This window comes from Macaca fascicularis, chromosome 1 (genome assembly GCF_037993035.2).
Source record: "Macaca fascicularis isolate 582-1 chromosome 1, T2T-MFA8v1.1".
Taxonomy (NCBI): Eukaryota; Metazoa; Chordata; class Mammalia; order Primates; family Cercopithecidae; genus Macaca; species Macaca fascicularis.
Window position 1 is genome coordinate 227,799,779 of NC_088375.1, and position 22,621 is coordinate 227,822,399.

At 51.1% G+C, this 22,621-nt stretch overlaps 1 protein-coding gene and 1 pseudogene across 25 annotated transcripts in view; one reads left to right on the forward strand and one right to left on the reverse strand.

The window, feature by feature from the left end:
• Window positions 1-22,621, reverse strand: part of CAMTA1 (calmodulin binding transcription activator 1) — a 978,479-nt gene that overhangs the window by 696,097 nt on the left and 259,761 nt on the right. The gene's annotated exons all lie outside the window — the stretch shown is intronic.
• LOC141409353 (uncharacterized) lies at window positions 3,035-12,714 on the forward strand (annotated as a pseudogene).

Genomic DNA, 22,621 nt, shown 5'->3' on the forward strand with positions numbered 1-22,621 from the left:
GTCAGAAAAACCGACATAAATCGTCAGCAACTCCGCTTTCCTGGCAACGCTCTCCGTGCTCCTGGGAAATTGGAACCCAATTCTTGAACAATTTCAATGCAGAAGGCTTGTCTTATGTTATACAAGAGGCCTCAAAACTTTCCGCAATCGGAAAAGAATGTCTGCTGCTCCAGGTGGAGCAAAAAGTCGAGGGACAGGAGGCCGCAGGGCCGTGAGCACCTCGGGGGCGCCTGTACTGGCAGCTCTGGGCTTGTGCTTTTCCCGAGGGGTCTGAGACACGTGTACAGGCAGAAAAGCAACCACCCTAAGGGGAACCTGCTAATGTGAAGCAAATGACTGAACTGTCACAGACTGAACTGTGTCCCCTGCAAAATGCGTATGTTGAAGCCCTAACTCCCAGCACCTCGGCATGTGACTGGATTTGGAGATGGCAGTCTTTAAAGAGGTGACTAAAATGAGGCTATTAGTGTGGGTCCTGATCCAACATGACTGGTGTCCTTACAAGAAGAGGAGATGAGGACACAGAGAGACACCAGGGAGCCGTGTGCAGGGCGGAAATGCCATGTGAGGACAGGGCAAGAAGACACTGTCTGCACGCCAAGGAGAGAGGCCTCGGGAGAGCCCAGCCCTGTTGACGTCTTGCGCTTGGGCTTCTGGGCTCCAAAGCTGTGAGACAGTTGGTTTCTGCTGTTCACATCCTGTTTGTGGTGTTTTGTTATGGCAGCCGCAGCATACTCATACCACCCCCTAGGAAAGGATTTTGCCAGTCTTAAGGTCCCCATCATGCAAATTAGCCACTTAAGACTCACGGACCTGTAGGTTATACACATAAAAGTTACACCAGAAGTCCCAAGGGATCTGGGGCCCGGTCTAGGGGCAGCTGTGGTGGCTGCCCAGGCTGGGGTTGGTGACTTGGGCTGAAATCTGAGTTCCTCAGCACATCTGCCATGTGGCCTGAGCCTTAGGTTGCTCCTCTCTGAAACAAGGGTAATAACGGCATCTGAGTCTCAGGGTTTTGTGAGATTTAGATCTTATTACATCTTTAAAACACTAAGCAGCCGGGCGCGGTGGCTCAAGCCTGTAATCCCAGCACTTTGGGAGGCTGAGATGGGCGGATCACGAGGTCAGGAGATCGAGACCATCCTGGCTAACACGGTGAAACCCCGTCTCTACTAAGAAATACAAAAAATAGCCGGGCGAGGTGGCAGCGCCTGTAGTCCCAGCTACTCGGGAGGCTGAGGCCGGAGAATGGCGTGAACCCGGGAGGCGGAGCTTGCAGTGAGCTGAGATCCGGCCACCGCACTCCAGCCTGGGCTACAGAGCGAGACTCCGTCTCAAAAAAAAAAAAAAAAAAAAAAAAAAAAAAAAAAACACTAAGCATAAGTGCCCAGCACAATAAAAAGTTCAATAAATACCACCATTTCTATTCTATTTTCAACACACCCGATTCCCTGATTGCTTCAGGCATAAATAGTAAGAAGTTCCCCTAAGAAGAAAAGAAGTCATCCTTTGAACAAGACTTAGGAAACAAGGGTACCAGGACGGTGATCATATCATAAGCTTTTGTTAATTTTTTTGTTTTGTTTTGAGACTGGGTCTCACTCTGTCACCCAAGCTGGAGTGCAGTGGCATGATCACAGTTCACTGCAGCCTTGACCTCCTGTGCTCAAGTGATCCTCCTGCCCCAGCCTCCCAAGTAGCTGGGCCTACAGGTATATATCATTGTGCCCAACTAATTTTTAAAAGTCTTTTGTAGAGATGGGGTCCCAGTATATCGCCCAGGCTGGCCTCAAACTCCTGGGATCAAGTGATCCTCCTGCCTTGGCCTCCCAAAGTGCTGGGATCATAGGCGTGAGCCACCATGCCCAGCCAAGGTTTCTTAAACTCCTCTAACTTCCCCAGATTTGTTACCCACACATCTTCCACCCGCCACCTCCTTGACGAATATCATTTTAACGAACGATTCTTGAGTCTTTGGGGTCAGTAAGGAAGTAGGAAATTCAAAGGAGTCCTTCTCCCAAACCTGTCCAGAGAGACAGAAACATCTGGGAATGAGAGGAGCAGCGGCAGCCCGAGGTGGGAAAGGAAGGCACTAGGGGATCCCAAGGAGCCTGGTGAGGATGGAAAGGAGAGCCTGGTGAGGATGGAAAGGAGAGCCCAGGAACCCGAGTGGTGGCCCAGATGTTGCACCCTCCAGGACCTCAGATGAGCCAAACATGTAGCTCACCAGCCCATGAACTCAGGTCTGTGGGTTTTTCACGAGAGTCTAGAATTTGGCCTACAGAGCCACAGAAATGGCCTGAAAACACCCAACAGGAAAGAGAGAGGGTGTGTGTGTGTGTGTGTGTGTGTACACCATTCTTTAGACTAGCTTTAGTCATTGGAAGTTGTCTGATTTCTCAGAAATACTTTTCATCCTTCCATGGCACCAGGATAACATCTAGAATGTGCTAGTTTAAGGAAAGGAGCAGATTTTAACAAGTCCTGGCCTCTATGTTGAGACCCTAGAACTTCGGCAAATCTGCCCATCCAGACGTCACCTCTGACAAAGGGGAGCCCAGCCTTCAGTGGATTCTGTGCCTGGAACTCCAACACCCCACAGAGGCACCCCCTCCTCCCTACTCATTAAACATCACTTGCTCATTCTTTGCTTATTCGTTCATTCCATGGACATCTACTGGGCATCACTCTGCACAAAGAAACTACATTGGCACCTGCCCTGGCCCTTCAAGCAGTCGCACCAACTCAGAGCAATGAGTTGCATCTGGTTTCTACCAGCCCAGAAACAAGGATGCCAGGTGACGACTCCACAGGCAGGAAAGTGGTCCATGAACAAAGTGCTTGCATGTCTTTTTCCACTTTTTCTCTTAAAGAGAGACAGAAATGAGAAAACCTAAGCCATCCCTGGCCAAGGAATACATCCTGAGTGTAAAACAAATCTGCAAGGCAAGGAATTCTATCAGTCCCAGGGGGATGGGGCTGGACATCAGAGTCCACAGGAGAGTCACGTCCTGGACATTCTAGATGCGTCGTGATGCAGGGGTGCTGGGGAAAGGGTCCTGAGCAGCCCACAGCCCTGATATCTTGCAGGGCCATAGCCATCTGGTGTGAGGGGAAGGAGAGGAAGGGGCCGGTCTCCATCCTGCCTGGACACTACCCCAGAGAATATCAGCCGGGATTGTGCTCTGTGTCCCCTCCCTGCCTCTGGAACAGAAATTTGCCCTTACTCCCCACCACACATTCTGCAACACCAAAATGGCCTGGCCTGGCCTGCCTTGGTGTCAGGATCTGGGGGTCCAGAGAAGGGGACATCCTCAGATAGGAAGTCTCCTTACCAGCTCTGGCTCCAAAAGTTGGTGAACCATCCCAGCTCAGAAGGCAAGGCTGTATGGCCAAAGTGGAGGTCTCATAACTGGATCAACAGCAAACCGTGACTATACCTGGGCCAGGGGACTTGCTATGCTAAAACTTCATCTGTATTTCAACCCAGATGTTGTCAGGACTAACTGTCTAAGCGGCTCAAAGAAAGGCCTCACGTAAGTGTAAACGAAATGCCAGCTCTGTGGACCACTTGACCTTGATGCCTCCAGCCCCATGACAGGGTCTCAGCCTCTCGGGGTCAGACTAGTCCGTTAGGCAGCTGGACATCTTTCCAGGCACCTAGGAGGCCCCTGACATTTGATCTTTTCTCTGGGAAGAACGGAATGCAGCCAGAACAGACCGTGACCTGAACTGCAGCAAGGGCCGCGCCGCTGCCCTGAGAATCAGCCAAGCCTGCTGCCTGCCACACAGAGGGGCCGTAAAATCCACTCTAGTCCCTGCTTAAATACCTGTAAAGCTGGCTTTTTAAAAACCCTGTTCTGGCTGCGATGCAGGTGCTTCGAAAGATCCATCCCAGGGCTACTGCTGTATGCACTGCAGGACCCGGGGGAACCGGGACAGGAGCTTGCCGCGCACATGTGTCTCCAAGCTGAGAAACTCAAAGGTGAAACTGGAGATTGGATTCGTCTTCCAAACAGGTGAATTCCCAAAAGGACCTTGGATTGCAAACACACAGAACGGAGCCCAGATCCCCATCTCGAGCCTGGTAGAGAAGAGCAGAGGGCCAGGGGCTCGGTCTCTCTCTCTTTCCTCCCCACCTGAGAGAAGTGCCCGGCCGTAAGCCATGCAGGCAGGAAGTGCCCAGCACTATGCCCTGCAGACAGGAGGAGAGGAGGTCAAGGTCAAGGGGAGACTTTCACAGAACCAGAGAACCATGATCGCTAGGGATGCTGACTCTGGGGTTCATAACCAAGAGTCTTCTGAGGGGTGTCCCAGTGGAACCACCCAGAGACGAGAGGATAGCTCTCATGGTCCCTGTAGCTTTGGAAGGGAAGGACACCATCTATCTGTGTCTGGTCACCTGCCAAAACTCCTTTGAAAGATCACAAGCTTCAGGACTTTCCCAACAGTGCAGGCCCCATCTCCCAAGGCTCCTGGCACCCACCCCGCCCCCGCACCAACTCATGTCTCCTTTTCAAGGGTGGGCTCTGGGAGTCCCTCGGGGGTCTGCCTCCCCCTCCCCTGACTCTGAGCTCCTCCCTTGAGGAGGGAGACTAAGTCACCCTGTTTTTTCCAGCACCGAAGACATGACACTCTGTAAACATGGGTTAAATTCATCCATCAGTGAGTCCTCACAGCTGGCATTCTGTACCATTTGTCTTATGTCACCGCTTTAACAAAGTACATTTTTTATTTTTTAAAATAAAAAGAACCAGAGACTAAATGACTCCAAAATGCTTCTCAGGTGATCCTCCAAGGCCTCAGCCTGCTGGGTTGGCCCATGAGCCCCTTTCCCACCAGGGGGCCGTGTCTTCTCATGGCAGGTTCAGTAACTTGAGTGGTTAAAAATAAATTATTGAAAATATAAATTTAAATATTCAAAACCACCAAGGAAACATCAAAAGAGGCCATAAAACCGTGCGTGTGTGTGAAACGCGATTTTCTTGGCTGACTCCAGGTGAGGAATGAGCCTAAAGCTGTGTAACCCACGTCACCTAAGCTGTCACTCCTAGCCTCTGGCCCCAGGGACCAGCTCTGTGTCCTTCTGATTGTAAGTTCATCTCCCACCCATACCGAGTGTAGTGAGAATCCCAGGCCCCACATGAGTCATGCAGAGAACAGCAAAAGACACAGAATCTTCAGGTGAGAGGAAGACACAGCCCTCCTTGTACAGAGGAAGGGGCAGGGGACTCGCTCTAACTCAGAGGGCTCCCCAGAGGGGCACCTCTAACCAGCCCTCCTTGTGCAGAGGAAGGGGCAGGGGACTTGTAACTCAGAGGGCTCCACAGAGGGGCACCTCTGACCAAAAGTTGCTGAGCCCTGCAGTACCTCATCAAGACTCTTGGCAGGGAGGGGAGAATGTGGCCTGGGCCCCCCAGTGTGCCTGGGCAGGTAAACCCTGGGATAGAAAAGAGTGAGCAAACAGACTGGGCCTGCTGGTGGGAGACAGAGGGCCTCCCACTGTGATGCTGCTGCAGCCTCCTGATAAGGCCCAAGCCACCCAGGTGAAGGTGTCACAGGACACTCAGGTGGCCCACCTCGAAGCCAGGTCTCTATCCAGGCCACAGTGAACGTTTGCTGATGAAATAAATGAGAATAGGTAACGACAGTCTAACACATGTATTGTGTTAGAGTTCAGGGAGTCTTTTCTGTGTGTTCTTTCATCTGTTCCTCAGGACAGCCCCCCCTTTCATTGCAGAAAGAAGTGTGGACTCAGGGATGCTAAGTCAGGCTGGAGCCACTGAGAGGTAGAGCCAAACCAACCCAGGGCTTGGAGGTGCTGTGCACAGATGCTCAACACTGCTATAAAGGGAAGGCTCTGGCTCTTAATTCTGGGGCTTTCCTTAATTTAGTAAGAGTTACCAGTTAATACTATATGCTGGTCACACATTCTCATTAATCTCATAACAACTGAACAAGCTAGGTGCTATTACTATCTGATATGTTTTGGATCTGTGGCTCCACCCAAATCTCATGTCAAATTGTTATCCCTAGTGTTAGAGATGGGGTCTGGTAGGAGGTGACTGGATCATGGGGGCATGTTTCTCATGAAAGGGTTAGTGGCATCCCCTCGGTGCTGCTCTTGTGACAGTGACTGATTTTCGCAAGATCTGGTTGTTTAAAGTGTGTGGCACCTCCCCACTCTCTCTCTTGCTCTTGCCCCAGCCACGGAAGACAAGCCTACTTCCCCTTCATCTTCCACTATGATTGTAAGTTTCCTGAGGCCTCCCCAGAAGCTGAGCAGATGCCGGCACTATGCTTCCTGTCCAGCCTGCCAAACTGTGAGCCAATTAAACCTCTTTTATTTATAAATTACCGGTCTTGGGTATTTCTTTAGAGCAGTGCGAGAATGGACTTATATACCATCCCACCCTGCAGACGAGAACATTGAAGTCCAGAGAGGCTGCTGTCCCAGGTCACAGAGCTGGAAGTGGTGGCCCTGTAACTCAAGTGTGGCACAGCCCGACTCCAAGGTCACACTATTGCCTGTTCCCCTCAGTCATTCTCTGCCAGAAGCATTTCTTCTGAAAACTCTCCTGTACCATCCCCTCACCCCTGGCACACACAACCGCACCAGGACTTGTCCAGTTCTTCAAGCAACTGCAGGTCAGGCTCAGCCCATCTTTAAGAGGAGAGAACTTGCTGCTGAGCCCCCATTAGCTGCTTTCACTGAGCCAGGCAAAAATGAAAGAGAAAAATAAAGAATTACAAAAAGGTGAAGATGTGCGTGCTGTGCACCAGCAGGAATGAAGCCTGAATTCACCCATCAGTGTTTCTCAAGCTCCGAAAGACCCAGGAGGCTGCTTCTCGTCATAGAAACCCAGACCTGCAGAGGTGGCCTGGCCTCTCTTCTCCTTCCTTCCTTGTGGGGGAGGACATGAGCTGTCCCCAAAGAAAGTTGTCCATGGGCCAGCAGGGAAGCCCCCACTCCCCACATCCCAGCTAAACTTAGGGTGAGAACAGCCCCTGCTAGTCTCCCAGTAGGAAATCAAGTGGGCAGGCCCAGGAGACCCCTGTTTGTGCAACCCAAGTTCCAGTGGCAATTAAGTCAGAGGCCAGGCTGGCAGTGAGGATGATGGTCTGTGATAAGTGATGAAAGGGGTAATCACAGGACCCCCCAGCCCAGGACAAATGTGCAGCAGAGGCAGCAGGAGCAGGCGGTCCCCAAAACGGGAAAGGGCAGGTGAGGACGGCTAAGGCTAACAGAGGAGGAGACAGCGCCAGGGATGCTGCTTTAAGGGCTGTCTCTCACCAGGAAGACTCCAGATTCCACCCAGCATTCATTCACTCATTCATTCACAAATACATGCCGAGCAACTACCAGGTGCCAGGCCCTGCTGTGGGTGCTGGGGACACAGTAAAACCTAAAAATTACTTTCTATAGGAGCGAGAGGGAGCCAGGCAGATACCCGGGGAAGGGCATTGCAGGCAAGACCAGCAAGGGCAAAGGCCCTGCTTCAAGAAGTGGCCAAGACACCTGTGTCCCCAGAGTGGAGTGAGGGAGGGAGGGGAAGGGGATGGGCTCAGAGGGGCCCTGGGGGTGGGGGTGCCGATCCTGTCACAGCAAGGACTTTGGCATCTATCTTGAGTGAGAAGGGGGGCCTGGAAGGCTTTGAGCAAAGATGTGCCATGATCTGACGCTCATTCTAACAAGGCCTCTTGGGTGGCCATGTGGAGAAGGTTCTAGAGCAAGGGTGTAGAAGCAGGAGTGACACGGGAGACCAGAGAGGGGGCTGCCGCACTCCTGCATCACGCCTCACTGCGAGAAGACAGCAGAACGGGAGATGGCGGGCATAAAACCCATCTTCGATGAAGCTCTGCTGTGAAGGAAAAACTAGAAACAGAGTCAGAACTGGAGGGAAGTGAGTAGCGATGGGAGCACATGCAGACGCTGATGGGAAACCAGAAAAGGAAAGAAGGAAAAGAAACCAGAACCAGGAAAGAAGGAAAAGAAGCTGCCACTGCAGGAGAGGGAAGGGATGCTGCAGCGACAAACACTTGGAACTGGCCACGGGGACAGGGTCAAGTTCATGAGTGAAGAGCTGCCCTTGGCAAGGAGCATGAGGGCCCATCCCTCCAGCTGCCCTCACGAGCTCCCTCCTCCCCTGCATGGCTGCGTCCGCTCTTTCCCATTCCCACAGCAGAGTGGCCGGGCAAGGCTGGCAGGGGGCAGCCGGGGCAGTGGAAGTGCTGTTCTGACCACCCCTGTCTCCTCTACTCTGGGAGATGGAAAGCAGGTCAGCAGCTGCGAGGAGTGCGGGGAGGGGAGGGAGGAGAGGGGCCGGCCCAGCCCAAGAGACCAGAGAGCCAGACAGGGATGGATTGACAGCATGGAGGAGAGTTGGAAGACAGCACGGAGGAGGATCACATGGCACCGAGGGGGCACTTGAGGCTGGTGCTGGGAACTGAAGGCCTGTCAGGCTGCTGGGCGGGAGCCGGCACGGCCCAAGAGGAGAACCAGGTATGAGTAGAGCTGGACGAACCACGCACCTGGTCATGTGAGAGAGGGAAAAGGGGCCTGATGCAGAAGGCACGGTGAGTAAGGGGGGACCTGTGGAATCGGAATTGAGTGGGGAGGGTGTGAGACCAGGAAGGGCTGGGGTGGCACAAAGACACCGAGGGTCCCTGGATTCTGGTGTTGAGGCATGGCTGGACTGGAGACACTGGGAGGAGTCAGCAGAGAAGGCCAGGTAGTCTGAATGGGCTTCTGGAACCTGAGATGGTAAAGCAGGAAGCCATGAAGAACAGACCCAGGGCTGAGGGATGAGTCGCTGAACAAGGAGGTCTTTGGAGGGGAGAAGGCCCAGGAACTGAGAAACCAAGGTGTCATCGGAGAGAACAACACGAAAACACCACAACACAGGAGAAGGCTGGACAGGAGCCTGCCAGCGACCATCAGGGAACAAAGAATGGCCCCGGGGCCCAAGGGTGGCCCCACAAGCAGCAGTGGGGCGTGAAGCAGCAGAGGCTGCAGACTCAAGGACAAGGGGGCCCCTGGAGACCAAGGACACCCACCCCCCTCCCCATGCCCAGGCCCAGTAACACCCAGGCCGAGAGGAGAACTCAGGCTCCACTTGAAAGGGCTGAAAGGCAGCAGTGTCCCCATGGCAGAGCCTGAGCCCCTGAGTGGAAGAAGCAGGAGGCTGTGGAAAGGGGGCAGCAAGTTCCCAAGGGAGTGTTCCAGGAGCTGGGGTGGGAGGGTCAGGAGTGGGGGCGTACGGAGCCCTACAGGAACTGGAGCCCAGGCGCAGGGGTTGACTGGGACACCACAGAGCACCATCTTGAGCTTAACAGGACCACCTATTTGACTGAATATAGCCCAGAGGGAGCAGCCTCTGTCTCAGGTTGGTCCTGAGTCTGTCCTGGCAAACAGGGATGTTCCCTCAGAGGGAACAGGCCGTCGAAGCACTAACAGCAACTGAGCCCCCAAGCATATCAGCAACCACCTTGGAAACCCAGGCTGGGGGCACCTGAAGCAGCTCAAGACCTGGCAGTCAGGACCCACTGGAAGACCCCATTCACAGCACTGGGTAGCAGGAGGCCAAAGGCCAAGAGGAACCAGAGGCCTCAGTCCGTGCAGCCCCACCTGCCCACCCCATGCAGCTCCAGGATGTAGTGAAGAGTGCGTCTGGAAGTGTCTGCCTGGGAAGGAGCCTGCAGTAGCAGTAGGTAATCTCCCTACTGCCTTCTCCCAGGGCTGAACGGTCACTGTGTCACGGGAGGAGCCTGCGTCAGCCGCCGTCTGCCTCTGCACGTGGCCATCTCCCGACCAGCTCACTGCGTTCTGAATGAACTCAGAAATTGCCTGCCTGAATTCTGAGATTTGCAGCTCATAAGCACTGGGAGAGAACGTTCAGACCCGAGGTGCTGTATCGACCTTCCGCTAAGCGCTCCTGGCAACACATTCAATGTCGACATTGTTCACCGTGTCTCCAGATCACCAGAGGGACATGGGCACCTTGCCCCAGCTCCTCGCCAATCACGACCAAAACATAAAGGGACTGACTTGGGGGCCGGGGCATTGCTCCACATGCAAACTCAAATTACACCCTGGAAAGAGGCTGCACAGTCATTCTCCCTGTGCCTGGGAACACGCAGTACAGAGGGCCGGGCTTCCGGCACTGCTCCCCGCAGTGGGGCCTCAAGACGCTCAAGCACTGGCCTCAAAACGGCCAGTGCTCCTGTGCACGGCTCCTCTAAATTCCCGTGTGATGTTCCCACTTCTCCTTCACAGAGTCCCCTCTTCTCCGCCTGCCTCACCCTGACAAGGACTAAAAACTCGTGGAGGCCAAGGCCCCTGTGGCTCCTTTCCCTCCCCATCATACTCTCTCCTCCACCCACCCTACCCCCACCATTGCCTCCACAAATTGGAGTTCCTCACCTGAGAAATAGACAATGAACTCTTCCACCTTGGTGATAAACCTACAATGACATGTTCAAATAGCCTGGCATTGCCAAGACAGATGTCTCAACTGGGCACTGCCAGGTATGTTTGCAGAAGTCTGAAGTCCACCCCACGACTTCAGCCCTAGACATCACACCCCCGCGATGTGTTTGGTGCAGTCAAGGCCTGTTTGAGAGTCTTCATCTGAACCCACACCCAGTCGGGACCCAGAGTGGCAATAAGCAGCCAGAGTGTGGACCCCGCACCCCAGGGACTCAGCTTCAGGTTTCTCTGCCTTGGCCCCGGAGCAGACAGGTGCCATCTCTGGAGTATCTCAGGGTGCAGGCAGCTTATTATCTACAAACTCTCTTCCTGCCCCGTCTTCCCAGGAAGGCGAGACAAGGAGGCTCCGGTCCTACCCCCAGCCCTCTACCACCATGGAGGACCAGGGTGCAGGCCAGGAACAGCTGCCTGAGTCCTCCATGGCCCTGCCGGTCACTTCCCCGGCCTCACCTCCTTCCATGTTCTCCCTCCACCAGCTCTTGCCTCGCAGTCTCCTGGCTGACCTTCAAACATTCCCAGTACGACCTGCCCCAGGGACACCCCACTTGCGGTCCCCTCATAGGAATGTCTTTCCCCAGATGTCCCTGGGATTCCCTTCCCCCGCTAGACCCCATTCCCTCCTCCACTTTCCCTCTGGGCTCGTGACATTTACTCATCACTGAGCATCCCCCAACTCCCTCCTCCCACCAGAACATCCGCTCCTTGAAGGCAGAGACTGGGCTGCTTTAACCACCACATCCTAGTGTCCAGGACAGCAACTGACATACAGTAAGTAGTGGATAAATAAATACTTGGAAAAGCATCTGAACTTATTAGCTGCTGTTTCTTTAAAACCAAGAGAACCGAGCATGTAATCTCTTGCACTTTGGGATCCCAGCACTTTGGGAGGCCAAGGCGGGCGGATCCAGCTGAGGTCAAGAGTTAGAGACCAGCCTCGCCACCATGATGAAACCCCATCTCTAGTGAAAATACAAAAATTAGCTGGGCGTGGTGGTGGGGACTCTAATCCCAGCTACTCAGGAGGCTGAGTCAGAAGAATCACTTGAACCCAGGAGGCGGAGGTTGCAGTTAGTAGAGACTGTGCCACTATACTGCAGCCTGGGCAACAGAGCGAGACTCCATCTCAAAAAAAAAAAAAAAAAAAAAAACCAACAACCAAGAGACACAAAATGAAGATGGAACGCAACAATATGTGTAGCAGGGTCAATCACACTTTCCCAGAATCAAGGATGTACGTGAAGGTGGGAGACAAGTGAACTGGCAGGCCCTGCAACCCCTGGCCTTGACGCTGCTCCCTCCCCGGGTATTCCTAAGGAACGTCTTGGCTTCCAGCTCACCACCTTTCTGACTGGGCAGTTTCCTCTGTGCTTTGTCCATACTGGTCCCCGCTGGATCTTCAGCTTAGGCTGAGACCTCAGAACCAGGCTGTGGCTCGTACGTAAACCCCCAGACTTGAAACAAGCTGAGCTCGCGGTCCAGAGAACGGCTGATGCTGGGTCCTCAAGTTAATTAGCTGACGTTCAGCAGCATTTTCCTCATGTACCGTATCAGGGAGCTACTTGTTAAAATGAAGCCACGCATTGTACTTTCCTAAGTCAGCCTGAGTCTAGGGAGATTTGGCCTGTCTGTAACTTTAATTTTAAACTAATTCCTAAAGCTGGAGGAGATTTGCAACACAGGTTGACGGCTCATCTTAGAGTCTCAAAAGTCCTGTGAACGATCTCAGATGCACTTGGGGAAGGCCTCATCACAAAGCTCTGCTTCAAGTGGTCATCCCTTCTGAGGAACACACAGACCATTCAAACGCCTGTGTCTGCACACACCTGCAGGCTCTTACACTTGAGTGCTGTGCAAGCCGATAGCTGCGCTGCACGCTGCAGCTCCCGAGTGACAAAGGAGGCTGCTCACTTCTGACTCAAGACCAACTGAGAAGAGAGTGAAAGGAAGGCAGGACTGTGGCAAGGGAAGGCTCAGGGACAGGTGGTGGGTGTGCTCAGGACACTCCCAGAGGAACACTGGATCTCTCACAGAGCTCAAATGGGACAATCGCTCACTCAGCAGGTGCTGCAGAATCTCTCTGGGCAAAGGCTGAGATCAGGGCCCAGCTGGCAAAGCCACACCAAAACCAACAGCAGACGCTCCCCTCTCCTGAGAAGACCCATTCCTGAAACTCTTAATTTATTAATTCCATCAAAAATTAAACTTCTAATTGTACTTTGTTTTTCAAATGGCTCCCACTGTGACTCTCTAGGTAGTATTGGTCTCACTCTGGTAGTTACCTGGACTTTCCAATTGTGGTGGTTGATTTTACCTTGGAGTGACTCTTTTTCCCTTTTTTTTCACGCTCAAAAATTTTTCCTTGTCACAATTATTAATAGGTTCTGTTCCTAAAGCCATGATATTCAAATGATCTTAATAAAGCACAGCTCTAGGACCAGCCAGCCAGCAAAAGAGAAAAATCTTGATCCCCACAAGTCCAGGAAGCCTCCACCCACTCCTCGTTGAAATCCTCCATGTCCCCTGCCCCCAGACAGGCTGCACCATTATGACCAAGGGCTTCCTCTGCTCTCAGAATGGCTTAGCCTGGACTTCACCAACTGGCTAAACAGGGAATCAGCTGAGGAGTAGGGTGAGAGATGTCAGCTGGGGAGTAGGGTAAGAGATGTCCTAAAATCTCTTCTTTGTCAATGAAAACTAGAAAAAGTCACCTGGTGATAGAAGCTTCAGGGTTTACACAGAACCCACCCCAAGTCACAGAGCTCTGTTGCTGGGAAGGCATTCGGCCTGGGTGGATGACATCTAGGCATATCCCTCGCTCGGATGACGCTCCACCACCACCACCACCCACCAAGTGGAGAAGCTGCACTTATCGGCTTCACTCTCTAATCCTAGTAACCTCCAAAAAAAGAGAGAGAGAGAGAGAGCTGAAGCCAACCAATGAGCAGGAGGAAACGAGGCTGCAAAGAGCTTCGAGACAGGCAACCTCTTTGGAGACACTGGTCAGTTAAATGGCAACTTCTAGGGTCACTCAGAGCCTCAGGACACCTGGCAAGAAAAGAGAATGAAAGGGAGGAAGCTGAAGAAGGGTGGGGACAGAAATGGAGAAGAGGGAAAGAAAGGTAAGCGGAAGAGAGGAGGGAGAGACAATGCGGAAATGCAAATCTACTTGAGAGCCAGAGACCTTATCCTTCAGGTCCTGCGTGTGCCAGTTCCTCCATCCAGAATTCCCTTTCCCCTCCTGCATCTAGAGAATCCTGAGTCCTGATTTAAGACTGTGCTGAAGTGTAACCTTGTCTGTGGAGTACCCTCCTTCTCACCAAAGGGAGAAAATCTATCCTCTTGAACATTTAGTCAGCACAAGATGTTACATTGCAGTAACAGTAACAGTCGACCCTAACATTTCAGTGGCTTCAACAAAAAGCCACTTGCTCACACCACACATCCACTGCCTGTTGTGGGGGAGAAGACTCCCCTCCATGTAGTCACTCAGGGATTCAGGCTGTTGGAGCCTCCACCTCAGTACAAGCAGCCCTGATTACTGAGTCAGGAGAAGGGCACATAGCAAACCACACATGTCACTTCTGCTCACCCTGCATGGGCCAAAGTCAGTTGTACAACCACTCCTAACTTCAAAGGGGGCAGGGAGGAACAGTTCTACCACGGGCACCTAGGAGGAAAAACAGAAATGTCAACTCTCAGTACTAAGCCTATCTCCCACGTCTACCCTGGCAGCAGCTGTGATGGTCACTGCTCCATGGCAGCATTTCACATTAGGTTTTATAGTTCCTCCTTATAACAAGCTGGAAGAAATGCTCTACCATCTGTACTTGCATTTTTACAGATAAGAAAATCAAGACTCAAAGAATTTAAACATATTTAATTGAGGTCAGATGTGTAATAAGAGTAGCATTTAAGAACATGAGTCCAAAACTCGCACTCTTGCCCCTAAACCACTGTGACTTGGCCTCCAGGGATGAGACCAACCTCTCCTGGAAGGGCATTGCTCTTGCTAGCCACACCTGCCCATCTGGCCCCCTCCTGCTCTAGTTGGAAGCACCTTTCCTGTTCACTCTGTCCTCAGCTGAAATAGCAAACAGCTGGTCACCATCCTAAGTGGAGTTAGTCACTTTCTCCTCTCTCCCACGGTCTCTCCCACTGGACCGTGAGTTCTTCAAGGGAAAACCAGGGCCTTGTTCACCTGGCCAGCAGAGTTAGACACTAAGAAATGTCTGCAGAGTGAGCACATCAGCTGCATTCCGGGATGGAACACAGATGGCAGCTCCAGGCTGCTGCAGCCCTTGCTGGTGAACACCATGGAGCCCTGCCAATTCCAGCCACAAGAACCACGGACAGCTCCCATGTGGCACTCCCTCCCTCTGGAAGCCTAGGGCACCTCGGAGACCCTTTGAGCGTTCTCTGGGACTTGGGAGGCTCTGGTATCCTGGCCTCCTGCTGTTCCGGGCCCAAGCAAGCCAGCCAAAAAAATCTGGGAGGTTGTCAACAAATGCCCTCCAAGTTTTTATCAGTGTGGGCTTAACTACATTGGCTGCTAGCTTATTAAATAAAGTAAATTAGGTCTCAATTATTTGCCTGCACACCAGGCAGGAAAAATGAAATTTTCAATTTAAACATAATATTGCTATTAATATGCAGAGGCAGATCTGAGATCAGACTTTCTGTGCACTTCTACTGAGAGAGGTCAGAGAAGAGGGAGATTCTCATGAGGGGGTCCCCTCCCCACCAAGGCACCCACTGGAGGAACCCCAGGCCCTTTCAGAAGAGCTGGGTTTTGGATGCCTGGAAAAGCAGTTTGGGAAGGAACAGCAGAACCTAAACCATGCATCTGTTTGATTTTCTTCAGCGCATCACTGCCAAATGTCCTTATTAACATTGCCTTTCAGTATCAAAACATCTAAATCGGGCACATTCGAGGCCTCTGAATTTGCATTTTTTAATGGAAAGAGAGAACTAGTATCGAGGAAGGATGTGCTTAACTCCAAGCCCTTATCAGCCACACAGTCCAAGAACAGATGCTAGAGGACGTCTTCAAGAGGAGACTTTTAAAATCTACTCATGTGGTTTTATTTGGGCTCAATCAGCACAATGTGCTCTAAAAGCCAATTTCATATCTGAAATCAAAAGAACCAGGATTCAGTACCATTAGTCACCTTCTAGGGCCCCCCCTTCCAGAAACCCTTCTTGCTAAGGGCATCTACAATAAGGATGTAACGGTTCTAATGGAATAAAAATAGTCTTTCAAATGTAGATATATATAAAGTTTAAAGAGTTTGAGGTTGACCTGCTGGGGGGTACAAATTAATGACTAGTCAGACATGCAGTCTGGGGTATTGGAGGTATTTGGTGCCGGATGGTGACCAGCTGTTTGCTATTTCAGCTGAGGACAGAATGAACAGGAAAGAGGCTTTCAACTAGAGCAGGAGGGGGCCAGACGGGCAGGTGTGGCTAGCAAGAGCAATGCCCTTCCAGGAGAGGTTGGTCTCATCCCTGGAGGCCAAATCACAGTGGATGAGGAGCAAGCTTTGGGGTCCTGCCACCTTTCCGCTGGGTGACCACCACCAAGTTATCTTTTAAACGCTCTGGACCGCTTTGCATCTAAAACGTGGGGATGATATTAGTGCTGGCTTCTCAGGCTCCTTAGGAGGATTTTAAAAGAGAAGCACATAAAGCATTGGCTTGGTTCTGGCCCACGACTAAAAACAAGATAGACTCATTTGCACAGCATTCAGGTACCAGCTATACTTCACCAGACTCTCTTACAGGAGTCTCACCAATTGAAGAGATTTATTCATTGGGTTTATGAAGAGGCTGCTTTGAAAGAAACATAGGAAGCCCATAGAAACAAGTATGGATTTTTATTTTGGGGTTTTTTTTTAATCAAAATGGCGGGATGTTATGGAGACAGGAGGCACCGCTGGCAGACAGGAATGGGAAAGAAAACCACGGGCGGGAGGAGGAGGGAGTGGGAGAGAGGACCTGGCGGGGAAAGATGCTCCAGGCAAGGGGGCAGGAGGACTGTACATGGGGTAAGTTCCCTCCCTAAAGCAAGGGAAAAGCTGATGCCTCGGAAGGTCGCCCAGAGAAGGGAGGGACAGGCTTCCTGTCTCTGGCTCATTCAGGCTCCAAATGCCAGGTCTCCAAGGTCGGAGAGGACGTCTCCTCTTTCAGCGCCGCCACAGAATCTGCCCGCTAGAGGCCCCATCACCCATCTGCTAATCACGCATGCGCCTTCCTAGCCTCAGATGCTTATGGTCCTGCTGAAGGCTTGGTGTTTGTGCCATCGGTTACATGCAGAGGGGCACGATCTGGGTCCCAGTGGCACTGCTCTGCCTCCCCGGCATCCCCAGCGGCACTGCTCTGCCTCCCCAGGGTCCCCAGCGGCACTGCTTTGCGTCTCACTGGGTCTCCCCCATTCCTGTCTAGTCTGGATGAGACCCTTGGCCACTCCCAGCCATATGTGAACAGGCCCAGCAGCTGTGGCCACAGGGTCCATGCCACTGGGGCGCCTGCTCTGCAGCCCCAGCCATGCGCTGTGTATGCGTGTGTGTCCGTGTGTGACACCCACGTGCCTTCTGCAGAGACATCCAGGAGAAATTCCCACTGAAGGGGATGGCGGCAGCATCTCCCGTAGGTCACTGCTCCTGACCTCGGCCGGCAGCCCTAATGGCCGCCCTCTGGAAGACCCAGGTAATACAGTCACTCTCCCCCAGGCCCATATATCCTCCAAATGTTCCCAGTGAGGAATGTGAGCTCCTGCATCCAGAGCCACCCTCTCCCCTGGCTGCCTGGCCCCTTGCAGAGATCACATGCATCTCTAATTTCAATGTGTTCAGGCAACTCGGGGATTTAGAGCTGGAAGAGAAACCAGTGCGTGAACAGTCTCACAAAAGCTCTAGCCTGAGGGCCCGAGTATTTGCTAAATGCAAGCCTGCCAAACTGCACCCCCAAGGCCCTAATGTTCTCCCGTGAGCCACCCACCGAAGATGAAAACAGCTTCTCTGGAACCAACCTTCAGGAGCCACTGCTAATAAAGGCAGGCGTTTCTTACGTTCTGCTGAAAAACGTCACCATATAAGGAAGATGACCAACCAAAGGGGACAGGAAGGGTGGTGTCTGAGGAGTCAAAGCCATCCTGCAACAGGGTAAACGTTTTCCGCCAAGCCTCTGGATGAGGATTTTGATGGCTCCCATCTCCCGGACACTAGCTGGAAAACAAGCCCTGCGCTTTTAAGCACCTGACATCATGCACCATCTCCCTTTAACACCAAATAGCTGTAGGTGGTCAGCACTATTACTGACCCCACCTTACGGAGCAGGCACATGCACACACTCACGTGCACACACAGAAAAGTAAGGCAGACAAGCCTTACCTAAGAAATTAACCTAAGAATTAACCTAAGAAAATCTAACCCCAGGTTGCTGCCAGAAATGGACTTTTGAGAATGCAGCTCAGGGTGCGCATAGGGTGGGGGAAAGAGGAGGGCCCCTGCCTCTGAGTGAGGCCCCTGATGCACCCACCATGCTATGAAAGCAAGCTTGCCCAGAGGCCTGTGCCAGCGGCCTTGGCAGTCAAATATTCCCTAAGTGGCCACCTGTCCCTTCCTGCCAGGCTCCACAGCTGGGTAGACCTTCCACAAGTGAGAAAGCTGGGGTTGCAGGTCCATGCCCCAGAGCACGCTGCAGCACGCTAAGGTCAGTGAAGAAACTTGGGGGCTTTGGGTTGATTTCATTTTGTTTTCTTGAGCAACCATACATTTAAGACTCTCAGAAACACCTGCTTTCTACCTTATTACAGTGACCTCTGGTGGTCAAGAATGAGACATTGCACGTCCAAATTAGAATTAAATTGCTTAATTTCAAGCAACTCTAGGTAACAAACGCCTAGAGGTCCTTTAAGAGGTTCTGAGAAAAGCAGAAGAGAAGGGACTGTGAGTTGGGAGCTGCTGCCAGCCCTGCCGAAGGGAGGAGACTGGCTGTCACCTGACCCTAAGCAAAACCCGCCAGGGCTTCTCAGATGATGTTTTCAGAGCAAATGCGAAAGGCCTCCACGCTCCAACCTGGGGCGGCATCTTGGCTGCTACTCCCCCTCCCCCGACCAGCTGGTGGCATCTCAATGCCAGGCTTAGAGGGCACCGGCTCAGGGAGGTTTTGCACAAAAGCTTTCCCCCTGCCAGGGGACCTGCTATGAGCTCAGGGGGAGGGAGGGTTTCTGGAAGGCTTGCAATCTCAGCGCCACCACCAGCCCTGCTCCAGCTGCTCCAGGGCTGAACAGGGAAAGGCAGGGAAACTAGGCTCCTTTCCCCCCACTGGAATCACAAGTCCCAGCCAAGAGAAGAAGGTCGGCCAGGAACAAGAGGAAGAAACAGCATTTCTGCCCACACTCCGTGGTACATTGGGTACCCAGGCTATGGTGCCAGGGCAGCCCAGGGAAGGGGGACGAGGAGGCAAGAGAAGCAGCATCTGCTTTGGGAGTCATTCTAGAGACTGAAAGGAAAGATAAAATCCCAGGGGCCATGACCAATATCCCCTTAGTCCCAAGCCAGGGCAGCGGAAGTCAGAGGCTGGAGGAGGGGAATTCTCCTGTGGAAAACAAAGCTGAACAGGGTGTCCTGGAACAAACCTTAGCACAAGGAAGCACCTCTATCACCCTATCCCCAAGGACACTCTCAAGACATTCTAGACAGATGCTTTAAACCCTAAAAACTCTCCAGGGACAAGCATCCAACAACCTCAACCCATTCTAGTAGCTTCTAGAAGCTTCCAGATCAGAGCATTCAGACGTTAACCCCTGCACCCATTATTGCTGCTGCTTGGTCCATCAGTAGTGTGGAGGCTTCAGTCAAATCCCCAAACACTAATGACAGATCCTCCCAAGGTCCCTGCAGGTATCAGGATAGGCTGGGCCTTGCTGTTTTGAATACGAAGACAGACTGGTTCGCTCTCCTGGTATTCTTTGGAATTCAAAATGGATGTAGAATATCAATATTGTCTCAATTTTCCTTTATCTACAAGGAGACGTCAGCAAACCTTTCTGCCAAGGATTGTACAAGGATCATTAAAAGGAAAATGTCCATGGTAATTGTGCCTTTATGCATATTTCTTCACTCCAATATTCTATAACATAATAATGTTTCACATTTCTACAGAACTGTCTTTTCAGCATGTTTTCGCATTATGCTTAATTTCGTAAGAGTTTCTCAGCCCCACAAAACGACACAGTTCAATGCAAAATCAGATATAAATCTAGCTTAAGAGACTCTCAACAGGAATTTCATTTAAAACTGTAAATGTTAAAAGATTCTGCCTCTGATTTATGTTCTGTTGTGTGTGTGTGTGTGTTTCAAACAGTGAGCTCCCCCGGCCCTCTTAGACAATAGATGCTGGTGAAGCCACAGCAGCCATAGCCCAGGCCTGGTAGGTCTGACTGGACCGGCTCTGAGCCCCTCTGCAGAGGAAGCCAAGGGGACAGAGGGCAACCCTTCGGTAGGAGCTCCAGCCCCTGGACTGTGTGGGGCCTTGTGTGGAAATGAACCAAGGGTGGCTGACACTGTCACCCGCACTGGCTCGGTGGCAACTTTTAGGGAGTGATTTTGCAGCTTTATCTCATTTCCCTGCTCCTCCAAAACGCCGGGGCAGCGTAAGAGCCCTCCACCTCCTGCGCCCACATGCACCTGTCTTAAAAAACGGAGAGAGGGCCAGGCGCCATGGCTCACGCCTGTAATCCCAGCAGTTTGGGAGGCTGAGGCAGGCAGATCACAAGGTCAAGAGATCGAGACCATCCTGGCCAACACGGTGAAACGCTGTCTCTACTAAAAACACAAAAATTAGCTGGGCGTGGTGTGGTGCGCGCCTGTGGTCCCAGCTACTCGGGAGGCTGAGGCAGGGGAATTGCTTGAACCAGGGAGGCAGAGGTTGCAGTGAGCCGAGATCGCGCCATTGCACACTCCAGCCTGGACAACAGAGCAAGACTCTGTCTTAAAAAACAAAAATAGGAGGGAGATCCATGGCCAAGGCAGAAAGTCCTAGGTCAGGGTTTTATTCTGTATTGTACCTGGCTGTGGTCAAGGTGAAAGATGACCCCTGACTCCCTGCTTATGGGTACACCCAGGAGACAGGCAAGCTGACAGTGCCGAGAGCTCATTTGGGAAGAAGCAGGCTGATGCCTTCAGGTGCTGTGAACTGTGAATTCTTGATGGAATTAATGAATCCACAGGAGGCATTCATCCATTGTCTAAGCACATTTAAGACAATTTTAAAATGCGGGTTATTTACATACTAGGCTCTAATGACTCCGAAGCAACCATTACAGTCCGTCATGTAAAGCCATATCCAAGCAATCTGATTGCGCCCGATCACACGCATGCCATGTTTAGACAACTTATAGTACACAAATTATTTACATCGTGAAAAATCTCTGTAGCCCTGGCATTATGCTATCAAGAGACAACACAGCAGCAGATTAAATTGAAATATGCTGGCAGCTTTTGAAACTTTCAACTTTATTCCAAAATGCTAAAAGCCAGAAAAAAAAATTCGCAGTTAGCATGTCTAAAATTTCACTCAAAGGTGGGGCTGTGGTGAGCCGCCACCCAAAAAAAGAAAAGTCACCACTTTGCAATTGTAAAATCCATTTATTTAAAGAAGATCGAGGTATCCAAGCCTTCTGATAGCACTTAACATATTTTAAAATATGCACTGCCAAGCTCTAAAAGTTCCTGAATTCCTCCATAAAAAAAAAAAAAAAAAAAAAAAATGTTTTGCCACTTCTAATGGACTCCAACCAACTCCAGGCAGAATCTGTAGGGTACACGCCCCCAGAAAAAAGGCAATTGAAATGACTTGTCTATATCTTTCCAGGAAAGTAAATTATATGTAAGTCTGTACTCACACTCCCACTCCCCTATAGGTTACCCATTTTCCTCCCACACTCCACAGCCCACAGAAATGAAGAGAAAATTATCAAGTGGGTTTAGGCGCTTGGATACCTAATTGCAACAAATCTAAGCACCTCATCTTTCTGCCTTTTAGAACTTTGGTTTCAGACTTTAAAGCGATTCCCATTAGCCACATGCCAATTAGCTTCGAGCATTTCACAGAACAGAAAGCCCCTTGAGATAAATCGCCCCACATACCTACACGTCTTCCAAATATCTCCATTTGTTTTTCAATATCTCACTAAAATGAGGCTCTTGGACAATGGTTCAGATGTGAAAGGAAGCGCTATTAATTTTAATTCAGAGTCCTCAAACCACGGTATCAGAAAGGACCCCAGACTTAATTAAGGACAACACAAGTCTCTCTAATCCAAAGAATGCTCCATTTCTGTCCCCTTTGCTTCAGGAATTGCAAGGGTTGCCTGGGCATTTTGTAGCTTTGCAAGGGAAGCAAAGCTTTGTATAACTAGGTTTGATGATGATGATGATAGTGAAAAAGAAAGGAGGAGGAGGAGGAAGAAAAGTGGGAAGGTGGCAGTCACAACGCCACACTCCAACAATATATTAAATGGCATAATTCACACAGAAGTATATAAAGCATAAAGTAAAAGTCACATTGCTCAGTAACTCTGTTCCAGCAAATTACCTCCAGAAGTGGTTTGCTATGACCCTTGGCATATAGAAACATATTTGTTATTTATTTAATTTTATTTTTTATTTTTGAGACAGAGTCTCGCTCTGTCACCCAGGCTGGAGTGCAGTGGCATGATCTCGGCTCACTGCAACCTCTACCTCCCAAGTTCAGGCAATTGTCCCGTCTCAGCCTCCTGAGTAGCTGGGATTACAGGCACCTGCCACCACGCCCGGCTAACTTTTGTATTTTTGGTAGAAACAGGGTTTCACCATGTTGGCCAGACTGGTCTCGAACTCCTGACCTCAAGTGATCTGCCCATCTCAGCCTCCCAAAGTGCTGGGATTACAGGCATAAGCCACCGCGCCCAGCCTTTGTTATTTATATAAATGGGTACATACAATATCTGTATTGTTATAAAAACTAGTGTTTCAAAAGAAATATGAACAAACTATGAACTCTAATGAATGATATTCCTGCCTGTTGAAATATCTGGGAGAAAGTGTATTGATGTGTGCAACCTTCCTGAAATGAATCAAAATATCAAGA